This window comes from Xenopus laevis, chromosome 8L (genome assembly GCF_017654675.1).
Source record: "Xenopus laevis strain J_2021 chromosome 8L, Xenopus_laevis_v10.1, whole genome shotgun sequence".
In the NCBI taxonomy this organism is placed as follows: Eukaryota; Metazoa; Chordata; class Amphibia; order Anura; family Pipidae; genus Xenopus; species Xenopus laevis.
In genome coordinates this window covers 42,869,264-42,891,228 of record NC_054385.1, presented here as the reverse complement: position 1 = coordinate 42,891,228, position 21,965 = coordinate 42,869,264, and the positions used below count along the sequence as shown (strand labels likewise).

The 21,965-nt window shown below is 39.1% G+C and overlaps 1 protein-coding gene across 1 annotated transcript in view; it reads right to left on the bottom strand.

The window, feature by feature from the left end:
- pak3.L (p21 protein (Cdc42/Rac)-activated kinase 3 L homeolog) overlaps nucleotides 1-21,219 on the bottom strand; it is a 111,733-nt gene extending 90,514 nt beyond the window's left edge. The window contains exon 1 of the mRNA XM_041571888.1: nucleotides 20,945-21,219. The gene's annotated coding sequence lies outside the window, so the exon portion shown is untranslated. The remainder of the gene's footprint in view (nucleotides 1-20,944) is intronic.
- Nucleotides 21,220-21,965: the final 746 nt, after the last annotated feature.

Genomic DNA, 21,965 nt, shown 5'->3' with positions numbered 1-21,965 from the left:
TTCTGTCTACACCAATATTAATGAATTCCTGTGGTCAGCAATGTCATATTATATGCAAATAGTACATAATCCCAATTTCTACTCTCTATACAAAAATACAACTTTGTCAGTGCTATTTAAGACTGGTCCACAATTAGGGGATTACATTTACACATTTTTGCTGTAATGCACCATATAAGCCTAGATAATGTATGTTTCACTATAAAAACAACATACATAATCCAGTGATATAATCTTACTTTTAACTAAAGCTAAGTCATGCTAATACACCAAAAACATTGTTAATGCCTCTCTATACACATATACAGGTTTGGGCCCTGGTATCCAGAATGCTTGGAACCTGGTGTTCTCCGGATAAGGGATCTTTCTGTAATTTGGATCTCCATACAGTAAGTCTACTAAAAAATAATTTAACATTGATTAAACCCAGTAGGATTGTTTGCCTCCAATAAAGATTAATTATATCTTAGTTAGGATCAAATACACTGTACTGTTTTATTATTACAGAGAAAAAGGCATTCGTTATTAAAAAATTTAATTACTTGATTAGAATGGATGCTATGGGGCAAATTCACTAAGATGCGAAGTTGCGCCAGGCGCAACTTCGCCGCACTTCACCGCACTTCGTCAGGCGTAGTTTCGCCAGCGCTTCGCAAATTCACTAAAATCCGAAGTTGCGCACAGGGGTAGCGTAAGATTGCGGAGTTGCGCTAGCGTTGTTTCGATATATAAAGCGAAGTTGCGCTAGCGAAGGCTAATTTGCATACGGCGCGAAATTCAAATTTCAATGGAGGAACACGTATCTGCACTAAAAGTAGGCGGGAGGAAGGGGAGCCCCAAAAAAATTTCGATCTTTTTCAGCCTATCAGCCATCATGTAGAAAACACGCCAGCGTTTTTTGGGACTTAGAAAAAATGTTGACTTTTTTTGAAACAATCCCTATCTACTCTATTGCGCTTCGCCAGGTCTGAGGTGGCGAAGGAAGTCTAGCGTAAAAGGTAGCGTTCGCTACACTGCGCAAGTTAGTGAATTTGCGTAGTTTCGTCGCTAGCGAAGATTCGCCTGGCGTAAGGTTGCGAAGTAACACTAGCGAAACTACGCCAGCGTTCGTTGGTTAATTTGCGCAGTAGCGAAAATGCCAAACACTAGCGAATTAACGCTAGCGTTCGGCACTTCGCGCCTTAGTGAATTTGCCCCTATGAGAGATAGCTTTTCCATAATTCGGAACTTTCTAAATGACGAGTTTCCGGATAACAGATCTCTTAGCTGTTATAACAAATCCTAAACAAAATCTAAAGGTTACTTTATATAGATAACATCTCTAAATTTATATATTATATTCAATTACTGATCCATTAATACAAGTCATTGTGAGGACAGTAAATGGGAACGTTACTGGATTTGTTTAGCAGAACAGACACACGATAGCATACTTTAAAGCTGTACTTGAGAAAAAAGTTGCTAGAGAGAAAAAAGATGTTGAACCAACCGCTCATTATACAGCATTTAACCATCAAACGTAAAAGCTCCAGGTGATTTATTACTCAGCTGAGTCTGTATCTGTCCGGTATTTTAGAATGTCATACGCTTGCTTCCAAAAGGCCATTTAGGCTATAAAATGCTAATTATTGCTGCAGAAATAAAAATAAATCAAATAACAGACTGTGCAAGTGAATGTAAACAAACAAAACAGCAAGTCTCATCCTATAGGCACAGATTTATAAATGTAATAAGTCTAATAAGTAAAATGCTAATGGGTGTTTTGTTCCACCGTGAGGGACCTCAACTATCTCTCTCTGGGGACTATGATCCGTTATAATGCAATGTTGCTTAGTACCGTGACACTGAGGCTTGGTACACTAGTGTAGGACTAACTGGTACACAAACTAGATACCTTGTACATGTTAATATACCACAATCATGCCTTTCAAGGTTTTTGTATTATCATTAGGCCTTGGACCATAAAGTCCATATTGGACCATAAAGTCCGTATCTTCACCAGTTCATTTATCAACTTATAGTTTAAAAGAGCGAATACTATCAGAATTTTATGAAAAATAGATTTACATTGGCATCCCTATAGGGGCTGACGGTAAAAGCATCATCCATTCAGGTGTGACACCCATTGAAATACAGGACTTGGCTCTGCCAATACTTTTGTATATAGAGTATTCTGGTAAGGACTGTGTAGTGTGTACTGTATGTTTACGTGCAAGCTTTTACTGTGTATTCCTGTTGTTGTACTGAACCCAGGACCTAATGGGTTCCAGCCTAGAAGAATTTCCATTATCCTATCATCATTCTCATGGAATTATATCATAAACCTACACCTGGCACTTTCTATATAATTGTTGTGGAATGATAGGTTCTCTGGTCGGCCATAGGAGACCCAGCCTGATGCTATCAGTGACTGTGTGCTTGTAAAGATATATCTGCCTATGTATCTTGACTCTCATACATTACAGGGGCTATTGTAGTCATCTGGCTGGCTCTCTCCATGTTAGAGGGTCCCAATAGGGGTGGCTTCACTTTGCCCTAGACATAGTTGGTAGAAAAGTCTGCAGAAGAGCAACTGTAGATGGGAAATGCTAACATCAATATTAGCGTTGCATACTCATGAAACTTATATAAGGACCATAATTGGACAGTCCTTCAGTATAACAAATAGAGCCCATAAAGGTTTGCTTTTCCCAAGGTCACTCCAAGTGAGAATGTTTATGTTTTCAAACTTGCACTTGAGAACAGGTAGGCCCTGACTAACTTTGCCAGTATGAAGGAAAGTAAGCAGGCCTGACAATCACACCTGAAAGGCACTACATAGGGACGCAAGAGGTTTTTCCAGTAAAATACACAATTTTGCCCAGTTCTAGTAAACCATAGCAACCAATAAGATGTTTGCTTTCAAGCAAATGACCAGTAAATGCTACTTGCTGATTGGTTGCTATGGGTTAATAGACCAGTAGCACTTATGGAACTAGAGGACCACACAGGAAAGCAATGTTTAAGGGCACACTCATCTCATATCCGTATCTCCTCCCTATTATTAGCAAAGCCATTTTCAAACACATCTAATGTTTTGGTAATGTGTCAGTAGGACCAGTCCAATACCTTGTAGTTATTAACCTGCTGTATTTCCTGATCAATCCTATTGCTGTTTAAACATAAATAATAAATGTCCCATTATGTTATGCTGTACATCTGTGCATCATTTACTAAATGAAACTCAGAATGGGATCATCAGGAGCAGACATCTATAGCATTAATAAAAAAATCACACTAAATGAATAAAGAAAGTCATTATTAGATAACTTATTGTTATTGCTCATAGGTTACTTCAGGTGTTGGCATTTATTTTTGCCTCTGCCCATAATTATTGTTCTGAAAAGAATACATTACTGACAATGGATTTCGAACATCTTTTCCATTAACCTGAACAACCCCAACAGACTCGGCGTTGAATACACAAACTGAACACTCAACTAGTTAAATAGAAAACACTATAAAGAAAATGTCATAAAATGTGCTTTTTCATTTCAGAAATGCTGTGGCCACATATCTGATGCAGCTGGCTCTTTTGAGGAATACGATTAATTTTGGTGCTACTGAGCAGCCTATTTAGGACGGTACAATGATCCAGTCATATACCAAAAAAAAAAAAAAAAAAACATCTTATAAAAATGTTTACTCATTTTTGAATATCTCTTCCATACATTTGTTTTAAGTTTCTGCAAAGGTGTCTAATTAGAACCAAACCCCCCCAGAGACAAAAGTCCCAATGAACTGCGCTCCATTGTCCCCAATCCCTGCTTCCTCCCTGCTCCTCTATTACTTGAAAATGTGTCCCTGGATGTAAAGTGACCTATCCGTGCAGAGCATCATTGCTGCCATCTTCCGTTTCTTCAGATTTATTTCTAAAGTTTTGCTGACATTGAGCTTTTTGAAGCATGCGCAGTTGGAGACATGAACTGGAATGCTCTGTAATTCACAGAAGGATTCGAAGATACAAAAGATAGCGCCTATGAGCTTCGCTACTCTATTCTGCATGGATAGGTCAACTTTACACCCAGGGACACTTTTTCAGGTAATAAACTCTGCAGGGAATAGGGTTGCCACCTTTTTCTTTCAGCAGAAACGGGCAGGGGGCGGTGACATAGGGGGCGTGCTGGTGATGTAGGGGGGCAGGCCAGTGACATCGGGGCGGGGTGGGTTGTTTTTGGCTCTACTTATGGAAATTTTAAAATACTGAAACATTTTAAAAATACTAAAACATATTTTCCAGCTGTTTGTAACAAAGTCATTAGAAGCAAAGTGAACATATTTGAGAACTATGTATCATTATTTTAATAATGCTTTACCCCCAATTAGTCTGGGAAGGTGTCACTCTAGGCATTCTTACACGAGAAAGAAAGGTACAAACATTTGGGGTGCCAAACTTACTGGCTACCCAGGGGGTACCACATCAGGCTTGGGCAAACACATGGTCAGTACAGAACTTTATCCAAGATTTCTGTCCTACACAATAGCGTTCCTAGAATTGGTGCAGGAAACACCTGTGATAATAAAAAAAAGATGGTGGTGGAGTGCCCAGCAAACTGTAACTCCAGGCTGCTGATTTTAGGCAGAGGAGCACCAGCTAGAGGTGCCTAACAATCCTTTCTTCTGTAGACTTGACCTGGTTTCCTGGACTGCTACTGAGAAGCATAAAAAGGAAAAAAAAAGACCAATTTCTTTTTTCTTTTAAAACTTACATTTAAAAATAAATCACAAAAAGGAAAACAAGTTCGGTGATGATGAATTGCCCCTTTAAGATTCTGTTCCAAATTAAGTATCCTCATTTGTGCATGTGCGTCCTCGTTTGCGTGTGGGGGGCGGGTGTGAGCTGGACGGCCGGCAGAGTTGCCAGGTTGGTGGTTTTCCAGCCAAATTGGGCGACTAATTTAAAACCCTGGCGGTTTTTGAAAGTACAAACTAGCCAAGGTACAGCCATGGCTGACAGCCCAACAACCTTCAATTGTCTGCTGTGGCTTATAAGTCCTTCCAGCATTATCAGAATTCTAATATAATCATGTCATTGTAACTTAGATATGGAAAGGGCTAAGGTACCTAAGTATTAAAGGAGATTCCTTGTGTTTTGACTTTAGAGATCAACTTATGCAAGGTTAAATACAGTAATGTTCTAGGTGTATATGTTATTAATAATATTAAACATTTTACTCCAAAGTAAACCTGACCAACCAGTCATCATTGGCCTTTCCTCAGCAGAATGAATAGAACAAATCAGTGTAAATTCTCACCTATATCTACAGGGCAGTAATGTGAATACACTAGCCTGTTCAGTCCCATATCTGGCTACACGCACGGTATTTCGATTTTACAAAGAATTAGCAGAGCATTTCATTATAACGCCTGATTCTACAAATGTAGCAAACATGTTCATCTATTAAACTATAATCCCACACAAGGCCATGGGCTAGCATGGTTTACATCCCGGTTATTACTTAATCTATAGAAAATACTTAAGCATATTCACTATGTGATAATCCACCGTTGGTAAAAACCACATACCAGTAAAACTATTATGCTTATGAACAGGCAAATTAGTTTCTCTTGGCAAAACCAATACTTGTCTAAGCACCAGAAATAAAAAAACAACTACATAAAGCATTAGTCTGAGTGGTTTCCGGAGAGTGTTTAAAATAGACTATTCAAAACTATTGCAATCAGGAGCAAAAAATCCCACTGGATAACACATTGGTCCAAAAATCTGGTATATCTGTACGTTGATACAGGAAGGGATCAGTGGATGGATGTGGAAGTGCCATAAGATAGCACTATTGTATATTATGTCTCTTACTAAAAACTGGCCTATCATATGTGTAACACAACTACTTTTAATTCACTAACACTAACCAGTAAAGTCAGATATATATATATATTGCTTATACTGCAATAAATAATATACAGCAAAACAAATATTTGTGCACTTGGACTGGTTTATGCATGATACACCCTTTACGTGTTGGTAAGAAATAAGATGGGCAAGAAATATAGCATCACTATTGCTGAATCCCACACACTCAGAGGTACATTTAATGGAAAAAGAAGCAATGTGATGGTTACTGACTGATCAAATATTGAGATAAGCCCTAGGTAAAGGGAAACAACTAATTAGCTTTTTTGCCTCCTGAAACCTACTAGCCTTGCCCTACTGGTACCTAACCATGCAATTTGATGCGTACACAACTGTTTATTCTGTTCATTCTTTGTAGAGAGACTTTCAATCTGGGATTCACAATGTTCATTTTGGAGCACCCACAGTCTAGGGTGCTTTCCACAGCTGCTCCTCTGTAACTTCCTAAAATATTTAAATGACAATTTGTGTTGGCCAAAGGCTGTATTCCATTAATTTCTATTATTCCCGTAAATAAATTTCACTCTTATTCCTCTAGCAGATGAGAGCTAACCATAAAACCAGAACAGTTCCATTGTCATGGCGGTGACTCATTGCGGACTATGAATCACTTGTCCCAGCGTTATGTTCTTCAGAATAAGAAGGGCAATATATTTCCAAGAGCCATAAATGCTGCAATAGAGAACAGCTGTTAAAAATGTAACAAAATAACAGCCAAGACCTTGCTTTTATCTACTGAGTCTGGGATTCTTCATTAAATCACTCGAACAGATAAAATAGGTTTATTTGGTACAAAAAGTCCAAGCAATTGCACCAGCCCACATTGAAGAACAAGCAGAGGTGCTGACATTGCGGCAAAAAACATCAGGAACCTGGACTCTTTAGATGATGTTTGTGATAATAAAACAGTCCTCAAATACTTCCACTTTTCTTCTTCAGTAATTGCGTGCATAACTAGAAACTGTCTAAATAGATATGCATTGGGTCTGCAAAACAAAGGTTACATTACTATTTGGCATTTATGTATAATGCGTACAGAGTATTTGAATATTGCAAAAGCCAATCAAACAGTCCAGAAACAAACCGGTTGAGCACCAGGACCCCCGGACCTCTAGCTACACCTGTTTTACATAGACACACAGCTATAAGAAATATAGGATACCCTTAAAATCTAAGATAGCAGCACCAATCACATTGTAAACTAGTGTAAACATATCTAAAATCCTATTTTGCAGGAGTTACAAAAAATAATTGTATGCCCCTTCTACAGGGGCTGCTATAGCATAAATTATTACACATAAAAATTTCCACATTGGTCCTGTCGCATTTACTGTACCCAGGGCTGTGCTTCTATAAAAACAAGGGTCCATATCTAGGAAGAAGCTTTAGGGGCAACCTTGGGTACCTATATAGAAAAAAAAATGCCCCCCAGCATGCACCAATTACAGAATGAGGGGTACCTCTGTTCCACCTCATGGCTCCACCTCACTGTGGCTAAACCATAGCAACCACTTAGATTTTTGCTTTCATTTTCTAATGAAGCAGTAGTAGACTGTTCAAATCGAACTGCTGATTGGTTGCTGCTGTGCAGTTTAGCCCCTATTTTGCAAATGATCCCTTCAGTACCTTTCTATTATGTTCTAGCACTAAATACAAACATGACGGAAATTAGACGTTTACGGCTAATCACAAGGTGTCGAGATGCTTGGCAAGCATTATGTTTTATCAGGATGATGGATGAAGAGGGCTTAATCTGGTATTGCCTGGTTTAAAAGGCATGAAGGATAAGAACATCATTACTTTGGGCACAGGCCAAGCAGATGGTACAGGACAGAGAAACACCAGCCTTCTGGAGCTTACAAATATAATTAGTTTACTCCGATGCTGCAGGATTTCAGAATGGATTCTTGGGTTTACAGTATTCCAAGCTCAGAACCTTATCGCACAGCTCCGTGCAGAATAGTGGGCAAGCTCTCATAAGTAAGCTATACATCAGGCTGTCACACTGGCTATTTTGATCCTATTAAACCTTTCTGTGCCTGAGGGGCACAGAAACAGTTTGGAGACATGGCTAAGATTAGGTAGTGGCCTCACCACTCTATAGCGCAGTGATCCCCAACCAATAGCTCGCAAACAACATGTTGCTCACCAACCCCTTGGATGTTGCTTCCAGTGGCCTCAAAGCCTGAGCTTATTTTTGAACTATTTGTTTCACCAAATTCAAATATGGCGCTTTGAATTACTTGCCTCCTTTTTTCTTCCCCAAAATAAACCCCTCCATTGGTTTAGAGACACCTAAAGTGGCTATTAAGGGGTTGCGAACAGGACTTGAGAATGAGCGCAGGTCTTAAACTAATTTTGATTCTTTTCTGGGTATTTTTTTTTACCTTCTTAACATCACTTTCAGTTTCTTAGTAGCCAGTGGGTAGCAGATCCAGTTGAGAATAAGGAACTTGTGGAATAGGGTAGTGGAGTCCAAGCGAGTAAAAATGGGGTTTCAGAAAGGCTGTCTCCAAAATATGTATGGCTACAGTAACATTTTAGTTTAAGCCAGGGCTTGCACTACTACTGAAGCGTCTTCCGCAAAGCAAGGAAAACAGGGGCCAAAGTCCTACCGATATTTATTTTTACTAGCCATAGGGAACTATTTGATTCAATGGGCAGAACAGAAAGAATTATTTTTCCTATTTTGTATTCTCTTCTTACCAATTGTTGCCCACCTATTTCTCTCCACCATTCTCTTCTTTTTCCCATGTCTCCAGGCTTGGACTGGACTAACACAGTACCAGTATATATCCCAGTGTGTCCAGGCCTTAGTAAGCCCCAATGTAAGACAGTTCCCTTTTTATTTCCACCATAGGCTGATATAACTCTGGTAACGTTTAGCATTTAAAGCTAACTGCTGTGAGAATGGGCACTAAATGTCACATTACCTAATGGGCCCTAAGAGGGCTGGACCAACACTAATAATCTCTCCACCTTCTTCCAGTTTCTCCCGTCACTGTTCTTGCATTGCCCAACTGGCCTATTCCCATGTCCCCCTAGCGGTATTTTATAGAATTCCCAAGACTACCACCTTTCCCAGTCCACTGAGCTCTCAATATCCTTAGATGTTCATCCTGGCTTTTTATATTTTTCTATGCCCTGTACTAAAGAATCACTATCACAGAATATTCAGTTTGTAACTTTGCTGGAAACAATTATTAAAATTTTAGGAGAGTCAAAAATTCCATTGCATGGGTATGTGTAAGTCGTTGAAGTGAGGGAAATGAGGGGCCCAGTCAGCCTCATGACTGTAACACCCCTGTCCAGCTTCTCTACTGACAGTTCTACAGTGTTGCACTACTGGGATTAATGCAAAGTATAAACAGATGTGTGCAAAACCCTCTATTTACTATTTGAATCATCCAAATGGTCAGATATGTAATGTTGGTGTTCTGTATCACATCAGCTCAGTTTTCACATACAAATTCTAGACCCCAAATTTCCGACCTTTGTTAAAAAAAAAAAAAAAAAAAAAAAGTGCAAACATCTGCATCGTACTTCCCATGTAAAATGTGACTGCCATTCTCACCCAGCAAGCTTTGCTAAATACAGATTACTGGCTCTGCCTGGAAGCTTGCTTTGTAATAAAAATAGAATTTTACATAAACACCTCAGCAAATATATCATTATAATTCCATATGAGGTAAATCAGAAAATGCTGTTTGCTCTGTAACAGAGATTAAAGGATTACGAGGGGTTTGCAAGCACCAGAAAATGTGTGTTTTCAATTAACCGTATTGAAATGAAATGTTTAAAAGAAATATATAAAAATACAATTTTCGATATGCCAAATCGGGCTTTCCCTCTGTGACATGGGCAGATAAACAACTCACCTAGCGCTATATATATGATTTTCCCTATAAACAGTGCCCTCTGAATGAACCATTCCCAAAATAAAAACCATGCTCAAACAAATTGTGGTTAGGCATATTCTCAGTGTCTCAGTACGTGGTTCTCAGCACCTATTGTTTTTAGTCTGTCCACCCATGTGTGCTCTAGCCTCCTAATAGGTGGCATTTGGGTGGGTACAGATGATAAGACTATGCAGTCAACTGCCGGCACAGATGATAGGTGCTTGGTCAGTAAGGGCCATAACTCCCAAAAAGTATCCATTATGGATGAATATATTGTGATTGTGTACAGGGGTGTAGAAGAGATGCATATAAAATAGGTTAATGCAGTTGGCTTTATACTCTTTTAGAATGTAAGCTCTCTTGGGCAGTACCCTCTTCACCTCTTGTATGGGTTACTGGTTGCTTTATGTGTAATTCTATATGTTCAATGTATAAACCCATTTACTGTACAGGGCTTGCCGAACACGGTGCTTTATAAATACTTGTTATTAAAGGGATACTGTCATGGGAAAACATGTTTTTTCCAAAACGCATCAGTTAATAGTGCTGCTCCAGCAGAATTCTGCACTGAAATCCATTTTTCAAAAGAGCAAACTGATTTTTTTATATTTCATTTTAAATTCTGACATGGGGCTAGACATTTTGTCAGTTTCCCAGATGCTCCAGTCATGTGACATGTGCCTGCACTTTAGAATGGATAACTACTTTCTGGCAGGCTGTTATTTCTCCTACTTAATGTAACTGAATCAGTCTCAGTGGGACTTGGATTTTACTATTGAGTGTTGTTCTTAGATCTACCAGGCAGCTGTTATCTTGTGTTGGGGAGCTGCTATCTCATTACCTTCCCATTGTTCTGTTGTTAGGCTGCTGGGGGGGAGGGAGGGGTGATATCACTCCAACTTACAGTACAGCAGTAAAGAGTGACTGAAGTTTATCAGAGCACAAGTCACATGACTGGGGGCAGCTGGGAAACTGACAATGTGTCTAGCCCAATGTCAGATTTCAAAATTGTATATAACAAAATCAGTTTGCTCTTTTGAAAAATGGATTTCAGTGCAGAATTCTGCTGAAGCAGCACTATTAACTGATGCGTTTTGAAAAAAAACATGTTTTCCCATGAGAGGATCCCTTTAATAATAATAATAATAATAATAATAATAAACACAATGCAGTTCTTTTGCTTAAAGTACCATTTTACTAGATATTAAAGGGGAACGCCACAAAAACATAACTTGAGCTTTTTGAAAAGTAAACATAATTTCAAGCAACTTTGCAATATGCATAGTTTAAAAAATATGCAGACTTTTCATGATTTTTAATGGTTTCTGACCATTCCCTAAGACTAGTCCCCTGCTCTCCTGCTGATCTGTCTGACTACTTTGCTGAGCTGGCTGACTACTGTTACTTTGTATCAACAGCCATCTGTCCCTAGACTGCATCCTCCAAACCCCATGATTCCCTGCACACAAAATTTCAATAAGAAAAGGAACATCACATCAAATTCTCGATCTTAGTCTGGTTGTCGGGGCCAGCAACCACGGGGGGAAAAAGTCATTCTAATATGAGATTTTTATAGTTATTACTTTTCTATATGGGCAGTTACAAATTAGAATATCACTGTTCATGTCTTATTAAAAGTTAATTTAATGTATACATCCCCTTTATGTCACAGTTCAGGGGAAGACTGCACTGTGAGTTGTGCAACCTGAATAAAAGCTTCAGAGCTATAAAAGCACTTAGGCCATAGCCTTGTGTCTCCTTGTTGACTTATGATTTCTTTATGTTTCACAGTAGGGAGCAGATTAGCTGCTATGTTAAACACAGGATGGTATTTTATTTCTGTTTTATTATCATATAGGGTAAAGTAGTTTTTCCTGCACTGCATAATTTTTGCTGTGTCTTACACAATACAACCGCCTTCCTCGCTTAGAAATATACACAAAAAAACTGCTTCTTCCAGCAAGTTCAGGGAAAAATGTTTAGTAATGAAAAACTTTCAGTTCCCACCAGTTTATGGGAAGATTTACACACATGCTCAAACAAAAATATAGCATATTTAAATGAGTAATGAGCATCTAGCATAGGGTTTGTACATTAAGAAGATCTATAAGCACAGACCTGGGGTTCTTTTTTTCTGGATAAATTGTATGTTTTTTGCCATAGTTGCCAACATCAGAAAAAAAAAATCTGTGATATTTTATACCAACCCCTGTCAGGTCTTGATCCACTTTAAACCCTATCCAGCCTATACCAGTCTAAACCTTCTTCACTAAAGCTTATTGGCCAAACAAATAACCCAGTTGGCATGTAGGAGGTCATCAACTGACTGTGAATTGCACAAGCTCACACTTCCTGAAAAAAATGGACACCTGAGATGCATTATCCTTGAACAATAAAACATATTAAACCTGCACGATTTGACAAAAAATATCCAGTTTTTCTGGTTTGTTGAATGAATGTGGTACTAATGACGTCTGCACCAAAACTAGTAACTCACACTTACCAATCAGATATTTGCTTTCAAGCAGGTGACCAGTACTTGTTCCCTATTGATTGGCATCTATGGGTTAGTAAATCTGGTGCAAACTGTAGATGCCTAATTTTTAAAGACTCCAGACAGCAAATAATTGTGCCTTGCAGCTCCAGGTGCCAAATGTAACGCTGTCATGTATATGGCATCTCTGTCCTTACCACCTGAATGATGTACAAGATATGGGTATGGTAGGGGGCATGAAGTGGGCTGTCTATATGCCTAGAATTATTAAATACAGAGCTGGCAATTGCAAACAGCGCTATATTCAGTGCAAGTACATTCTGTAGCACAAGGAACTTGGTGCAAGGTTGGAAAAACTTTTTTTTGGACGTTGCACCCCGTCCCACCAGACATAAATGACCCTTTAAAACTTTTATTACATTCTACTAATTCTACTAGCTAATTAAATCCAGCAATTATCCCTAGCCACACATAAAGAGAGATGGCTTGCTAGTATAGTTGCTTTCACTAATCATCATTCCCTTTGTGGGACCAAAAATGCCAAAAAGCCTGAGTGAAAATTCATGTAATCCAAAGAGATTGCTATTTTGTCGTCTCCTGACTCAATATGTCATCCAATGACCCCCCTAACTATTGAAGGGTAGTGCTATCACTAGGGTTGCCACCTGGCCGGTAAAAATGATGATTGATCCCAATGTTATTAATAGGGAAAAAAGATAAATAGATAGGAAGCCCAGTATTTTTTTCCGGAAAAGGTGCCACCTGGAAGAATACAATCTTTTTATACCTGTGGCATTAAGCCTCCGTCTTTTAACGGCAATAAAACACCGACAGGTCCATAGTTCTGACCTCAGCCGAAGTCCACATCTGTACCGCTATCTGGTTACTGCAACACAGAGACTCACACAGGGTCTGCTCACATATAATTGCGATGGGTGATGGTGCTTTGAAAGCATTACTAATTCTTAATAGATTCAATTTCGAGAATCATGTAAAATACATAATTAACATTCAACACGCTGGTTGAAGAATGCTCAATGTTTCCCCAAGTGGCACTCTCTAGTTACTTGGAATATGCTGATTCTATATGCACAATACCAGTCATGCTGTACATCATTCAGATAAGCATTGGCAGCGCTGCAGTAAATCACCTTCCTGCCCATCCCCAGCAAAGGAGATAAGCAGAGCTAGCTACATTATATACTGGCACGATGGCCAACGTAGGAATTCATATGACCCTAGCCTTGTGGTTGAGCACTACATCTAGCAGGTGGACTTTGCAAACTACTAAAGCTAAAAAAGAAACATTTATATTTTATTTAAGAGGAAGTAAAGCAACTCTGTTGTTATTAGTTCCTGTTAATTGTCAATGGTTACACTGCTTGCAATGTTGAAAAGTAAAAAAAAAACAACAGTCAGCTCCTTTGTACTAAGAGGAAGTGCCCAGAATTATGACAGACTGTTGACACAGTTAGAGATTGCCCAAACATGGTATGGCAATGCTTCATTAAATGTGCCAATTGTAAACACTTAGCTATCCTATATTATATTAGATACTGGTCATGTAGCTGATATTCTGGAAGGTCTGCTACTAATAAAACAGACAGACTATGAATACCCGCAGTCTGTCCTAAGGAATCAGCAGATGGCAGTTGGGATTCTGGTCCCAAATTACCATGAAAATACAAAGTCAGGCACAGATTGCTTTCCACCATACCCCTCTTTTTGTCCCCAATCTTTCCATCCACACTCCTCGTTGTTTAATTTCTTTCTTTCTTTCAATCATCCTTCATTAGCACTGACTAAACTCATTTAGTGTGACACAACCTATACAAAGAGACACGCATTATGTACATTCAAAGCTCAAGGGATCTAAGCAAATCACGCATGGCAGTACATATTTAAAGGAGTTGTTCAGCTTCAAACACCAAGTTGTTTACAAATAGTTCACCAGAAACACTTTCATTTACAGTACTCTCTATTTTCTATGTGGGACTGTTCTTTTAATATTGAAGCGTAAAGTGTCATTTTTCACCTTCTAAAGCAGCTCCATTTCTTATATTTGTCCCTACTGAGTAGAATCCCTGCGTTTCATTAAAGGAAGCTGTTAGAATTGATACAATAGTTGCTAATATCCCACAGATGCTGATGAAAAATGTATCAACTAAATGTTGCAAAATTGTGACAGTTTAGAGTCTGCACCTGAATTACTCAGCTGCCAGACTGAAACACCAAAGACAGGAACATTAAACTATAAACTTAGATTTTTGGAAAGCAATTGCAAGAAGTTTTTATTTCTGGAGAACAATCTAAAACCAATTGAACTGAAAAAAGTGTTTGTAAGGCGAACAACCCCTTTAAAACAGCAGTACTGTTTGACTTTAACAATTGTTTAGATGAACAAATTATAAAACTGTCATTTTCATCCAAACTCATTTCATGCAAACTACAAGATTAACTGTCATCTGATACAGTAAGGTGTAATGTTATTTGGCATGGATTAGAGGAAATTTAATGGGCAAGGAGATACAGTGGTAGAAGTGAAAAAGATGAACTGGGAAGCGATAATTGAGGGCAGAACCACAAATTTACCAGTAAATGTATTTGTAAATTTGTAATACCAGCCCCAGGCTTGGATGGTATTTTACTGGCTTGGCCGGTTAAGTTGCGCCTACTAGGCCCCGTTTCCCTTGTGGCCTCTTTACACAGATACACATGGAATGTTCTGATTTTTTTTATTTTTATACCATTTCCCAATACAGGTGGAAAGATGAACGGCCTATCCTCCATCAGCAGCTATAAATGTCTCTCCATTTACTATTAATCACATTCCCTGTTCTGTCAGTACTAAAATCCAATCAGCGCAGCATTGATTTATTTATTTACTGGCAGTTGCTAGGCAAAGAATATTCGCTGCTATGAGCATGCAATAAAATCACACTGCAGTATCACTGGGGACCGGATCCCTATCATTAAAGAACGGCACTCCTGCACTCTCACAGACACCGGTTCAGCCAACCTTTGCAATTAGGTCAGAAAAAAAGACTTCCCCTTTCTTAAAAAAAAAGCCAGCTTCCTCCTTAATTGCTGACAGTGACTTTACCCTTTACAGATTGGGGCATGTCAGTGGTGTACAATTTTGTGCAACATGAATACTCTTTTTAACATTTTACATCACAGTACAGTACATCAGTAAAAGTATTGGATCCGGAAACCCATTATCCAAAAAGTTCTAAATTACGGAATGGCTGTCTCTCATAGACTCCATTTTAGCAAATAATCCAGATTTTTCAAAATGATTTCCTTTTTCTCTGTAATAATAAAATAGTAGCTTCTACTTGATCCCAACTAAGATTTAATCAATCCTTGTTGGAAGCAAAACTGGTCTATTGGGTTCATTTAATGTTTACATGATTTTCTAGCAGACATAAGAGATGCAGATCCAAATTACAGAAAGATCAGTTATCCAGAAACCCCAGGTCTCACGCATTCTGTATAACAAGTCTCATGCCTGTACAATTTATATTGTGAATTGCAACTTCCTTCCTCTCCCCACAGGCCCAACCAGACCCTGTAACAGGATTGTACCTATCCCATTCATTCTGGGTTTTTTTTTTAAGTGAGATGCTATGGCAAGTGGTAGCAATGTAAGCAGAGTTTCTATCGTATCAAGGCCTTGAACCTCTCCCACCCAGCCCAAACCGAAACTAGAACATGAAGTGGCAACCTGGATATGATAAAAAGGTAAAAACAGCATAGAGCAAAACTTCTTTATTATGTCAGACATGAGAACCATTTGAAGATGTTAATAGCCTTCATTTTTTTCGTAGGGCTTTGCCTGAAAACTTGAATATTTCAAGCGATTTGAGGTATTTTTTCGGGTTTCACAGAATCGGGTTTTGTTCATTCAAACTATTTATTAAATAAGAAAGCATTCAAGTTGTGAGTTCATTTGGGGTATAAAAAAACTCTTAAATTCGACCTTTGATAAATAACCCCCTTAACAAACATTATTTATAAAAAGCGTGTATTTTTCATATTCCAAAATGTGGCAAAGGTCTGAATTAAAATAATTATTGCCGTGTTTGTTTTGAGTCTAAACAGCTTAGCCAAGAGCAATCGCAGTAGACCCACTATTAATACCATAGAAGACACTTGCCACATAGTAGTTTTGGAGTTTTGCAGCAACAACGTTAAATCGACTTCAAGCATTAAACTTTTGCCTAAAAATAATTATAATAAATATTGATTTACCTCAATTCTGAAAATGGCTAGAAAAAATGACAAAATTCAACCCATCGAAATGACCCCGGTGCAATATGTTCCTGTTAATCTTCCACCATGTTTGCTACATAAATAAATATCATATGCTTGCATTGGTAGGTCTGTGTACATATATAGTTTTGTAATGTATATGTAAGTGTATTCATAGATTGTTATAGATATGTACAGTATATATATATATATATATATATATATATATATATATATATATATATATATATATATATATATATATATATATCCAGGAAAAGAAGGCACTAAATCAATTAATAATAAAAACAATAAAAAACATTATTACAGATTTATAATTGATTAGCAAAAGGTCACTAATCTTTTTTCTGCTATACAGACAGTGAGCGCCCAATGACTGAAAGAAGGAAGGACACACTATATTTTTAAGCCAATTAAGAAAAGGTTAGATGCTGCTTCCAGGGGTAGAAAAAAATAAAATAAATGATTATGACTTTCTAAGAGGTAAAACAATAGAGAGAGAGAGAGAGAGAGAGAGAGAGAGAGAGAGAGAGAGAGAGAGAGAGAGAGAGAGAGAGAGAGAGAGAGAGAGAGAGAGAGAGAGAGAGAGAGGGAGGGAGAGAGAGAGAGAGAGAGAGAGAGAGAGAGAGAGAGAGAGAGAGAGAGAGAGAGAGAGAGATATTCATACTTTGTCCACAAAAACATCCGCCCTTTAAGGGGTCAACGGAATGCTGCCAAGGAACTGCAGAACATGAGCAGTAATTTAAGGACAACCATGCTGCTAGGATTTGGAGTGTTAATCAAAGTCTTTAGATTCATGTTAAAGATAATTATTGAAACTAATGTGGTAATTAATACAACAGATTGTGTGTGGAAGCTCAGTAGAAAACACCTGCCTGGCTCTGTATTATGCTTCCTTCCCTCAGCATGTCCCCATCAACACACTAATGGCACTGGTAACCCTGAGAATACAATGTTAGCTCCCAGCAGACAAAGGGATCCCTACAGTAACCTTTTCAACATCACGCATTAACCTCTTTACAGCACAACAGACTCAACAAGAAATATATTGATAGTTTACAAGACAGAGACTTACTAGTAGTGATGTGTGGGTCAAGAAAAACTTGTCCCACACCAGACCCCGAACTCACATCCGACCAGACCCAAACCCGCACACGGGGCGCACCCAACTTCCTCTCTCCATTTATAGACCCTGCAGAGCAGTTTTGGATCTCTATACCTTACATCTGCTAAAAAATTATATATACATAAATTTTTTTTATTGGCCTATGATTAAGTATCCTATCGATACTAAACGCGTTAGGTGGTGTCCTAGGGCACTTGAATAAATAAAATCCTTTTTAGTTGAAAAGTCTGCCTGGAAGCTTTGTCCTTGGAAGTGCCTGTTCAATTTCTCTATACAGTTATCCGCTCCCTCAGCTGAAGGTTCAGGGTGGTGCACCTGGACCCCTTCTCTAAACTGGTGAGTTCTTCACTTTGAGACCTGAAAGATTTACTGCATTTACCTACTAGTGTTCACGATCTATTTTAGACAGGTTTCAAGATACAGGTATGGTATCTGTTATCCAGAAACCTATTATCCAGAAAGCTCCAAGTTACAGAAAGGCTGTCTCCCATAGACTCCATAGAATCCAATTTTTTTCCTTTTTCTCTGTAACAATAAAACAGTAGCTTGCACTTGACCCCAACTAAGATATAATTAATCCTTATTGGAAGCAGAACCAGCCTATTGGGTTAATGGGTGTTTACATAATTTTCTAGTAGATTTAAAGTATGAACATACAAATTACAGAGAGATCCATTATCTGGAAAACCCCAGGTCATGAGCATTCTGGGTAACAGGTCCCTTACCTTTACTTATAGGCATATAGGGTAGCGGGAAACTGAATATTTTTTTCAGTAATCCATTTCTACCAACATTTCAAGTGACCTTTATATTTGTATTGTATTGTATTATGTTTCTACTGCTTTTCTATCTATTTGCTAGGCCCAGTGATCCCAAAAACCAGAACGAAATTTAATTATGTGGTTACAGTACATTTATTTTATTGTTCATATTCTGCAAGTCGGGCATTTTACAAGGTGCCAAATTATACATGCTATCCCATCTTATCTATTCAGATGCTCTGCCATTCTCTTTCTTGTTGGCAATTCAAATCACTGCCTGCTTGCTAGGAGCATTGAGCTTGGAATCCAGATACAGGTTTTATGGAGACTTGCAGAAAAGAAAGCTAAAACTTGAAAAAAACCCATAAAAAACATACCAATCAAAAATTCTCTTAAAATATTGCTGTCTACATCACCCTACTACAAGTTAACTATATATTGAACTGCACCTTTGTGTTACATGTACAGGTATGGTATACAGAAACCCGTTATCCAGAAAGCTTTGAACTAAAGGAAGGTCATCCCCACAGACTCTATTTTAATTAAATCATTAAAAATAAAGGTGATTTCCTTCTTCTCTGTAATAATAAAACAGTACCTTGTGCTTGATCTCACCTAAGATATAAGTAATACTTATAGGAGGCAAAACATCCTATTATGTTTAAAGGGTTTATTTAATATTTAAATTATTTTTTTAGTAAATTTAAGGTATGGAGATCCAAATTACAAAATGATCTCTTATCTGGAACCCCCAGGTCCCTAACATCCTGGATAATAGGTCCCATGGGTATACTGTATGTCCAAACAAAAACAAAAAAAAAGCCAAAAAACAGAATGTGCATATACCTTTACAAAGCTCCAGAGGAACACAGAGAGTTGCAGTATACAACAGAGATTTGACAGCCTGACGTATACTTATTAAAGGAATTGTTAACCTTTGAATTAACTTTTAGTATCATGTAGAGAGTGATATCCTGAGACAATTTGCAATTGGTTTTCATTTCTTATTATTTGTGTTTTTTTTTTAGTTATTTAGTCATTTATTCAGCAGCTCTTCAATTTGCATTTTATGCAATCTGGTAGCTAGGGTCCAAATTACCATAGCAACCGTGCATTAGTTTGAATAAGAGACTAGAATATGACTAGGAGAGAACCTTACTAGAAAGATAAGGAATAAAAAATAACAATACATGTGTAGCATTACAGAGCATTTGCCATTTAGATGGGGTCAGCGACGCCCATTTGAAAGCGAAGGCAAATAATTATAAAACTATAAAAAAATAAAAACCAATTGAAAAGTTGCTTATTATTGGCCATTCTATAACATATTAAACGTTAACTTAAAGGTAAACCACCCCTTTAATGAGGAAGTCCATAGCCCTTGCTGTATAAATCAGTTATATGCATTTATATGCTATTCTTAATGCTCCATCGCCCCTAAATTCTATAATTGAATTTTGCAATGTAAAAAAACAGAGGCAGGCCATTTGTTTTCCATTCAGCTGCTCACAGTGGGTATCATTAGGGCAGACTATCTATACAACTTTTCCATGCACAGCAAATCACCATCTGGCTGCATCTGAAGCAGACTGTGAGGCTTGGCAACCTGTAGTGCTTGGCATCTAAACTACAACTCCCAGTGTCCTCAGTGTCGACCAATAAAATGCCTGCCTGGCTTTCTTTAGTGAAATCAATACAAGTAAACTGCTGTGATTTGCCTAACAAGTCGCCATGTGGCTTGGGCCTGTGATGCAGCAGCTGCATGATGTTTCCTTCTGGAACATGACAGTTTGTAATATCTATACCCACGTCTCATAGTGACTCAGTACATTGCACAGCCTTGTGCCTAAATGATACTGTGTGCATAACTGATACTGTGTGCCTAAATGATACTGTGTGCCTAACTGATACTGTGTGCCTAAATGATACTGTGCATAACTGTCTGCTTGTGCTTCTGCAGCATAAAAAGGAAACAAGGACATGATGTTTCATGTGGGGCCCTGAGAGCTCAGCACACTACATCCAGTACAATGGATTAACACGGGCATCGGTGCATAGATGATATAAGTAAAGATCAAGCGGCTGGTGAGACTGCTGCACCACTCACACTCATGTCCTTCAGTTACACATGTTACAGACACAGCTGCTGCTGCTGGTGCCGCAGGAGTTAAGCTTCCATTGCTTCCCTTAGTTGCAGCCACCAGACTCGGAAGGAACCATTCATTAGCATGCGGGGAGATATTGGCAGCTACCAATCAATCATCTCCCCCCCTGTCCATCCGCATTTCCCCAGGCCGGCACCAGCTGATGTCTCTGCACAGACACATTGCGATTGTAAGGCATTCCGCTGCAAGTACACACAGTATGAGCGGCTACCTGCTGCTTGTGTGATTCATCTCATATACACATAATGATCAGCTGTCTCCCTTGTACCCTCAGCCTATCAGGCTCCAATGTCACTCCGCCAGGCTTCCTTACCTTGCCGCTGCCTCCTCTCGCTGCTTCCCACTGCCGGCTCTACACACGGTCCCTCCTCAAGCGGCTTCAATGGCTCATCTGCTCCCCATGACACAGACAAGAAGCTCGTACTGATCTGCGATAGATGCTCCGACTTCTTGTTCCTGCAGCCAGGCGGAAGTGATCCTTCCTGCATACACAGACACACGCACACAGCACAGACATACACACGCAGCAGCACAGCGCCGGCACTACACACACACACACACACACACACACTGGACTTAACACATAGACGGACACCTGACACAGGGACAGACTGCAGAGCTGAGAGAGAGAGAGAGAGAGATACAGGCTGCGGAGCTGGCACAGACAGCAGAACAGAGAGAGATACAGAGACAGCAGAGCTCAGAGGCACACACAGGAGAGCTGGGAGAGACAGACAGTAGAACTGAGAGAGATAAAGAGACAGCAGAGTTCAGAGGCACACACAGGAGAGCTGGGAGAGACAGACAGCAGAACTGAGAGAGATAAAGAGACAGCAGAGCTCAGAGGCACACACAGGAGAGCTGGGAGAGACAGACAGTAGAACTGAGAGCGATAAAGAGACAGCAGAGCTCAGAGGCACACATAGGAGAGCTGGGAGAGACAGACAGCAGAACTGAGAGCGATAAAGAGACAGCAGAGCTCAGAGGCACACACAGGAGAGCTGGGAGAGACAGACAGTAGAACCGAGAGCGATAAAGAGACAGCATAGCTCAGAGTCACACAAAGGAGAACTGGGAGAGACAGACAGTAGAACTGAGAGAGATAAAGAGACAGCAGAGCTCAGAGGCACACACAGGAGAGCTGGGAGAGACAGACAGTAGAACTGAGAGCGATAAAGAGACAGCAGAGCTCAGAGGCACACATAGGAGAGCTGGGAGAGACAGACAGCAGAACTGAGAGCGATAAAGAGACAGCAGAGCTCAGAGGCACACACAGGAGAGCTGGGAGAGACAGACAGTAGAACCGAGAGCGATAAAGAGACAGCATAGCTCAG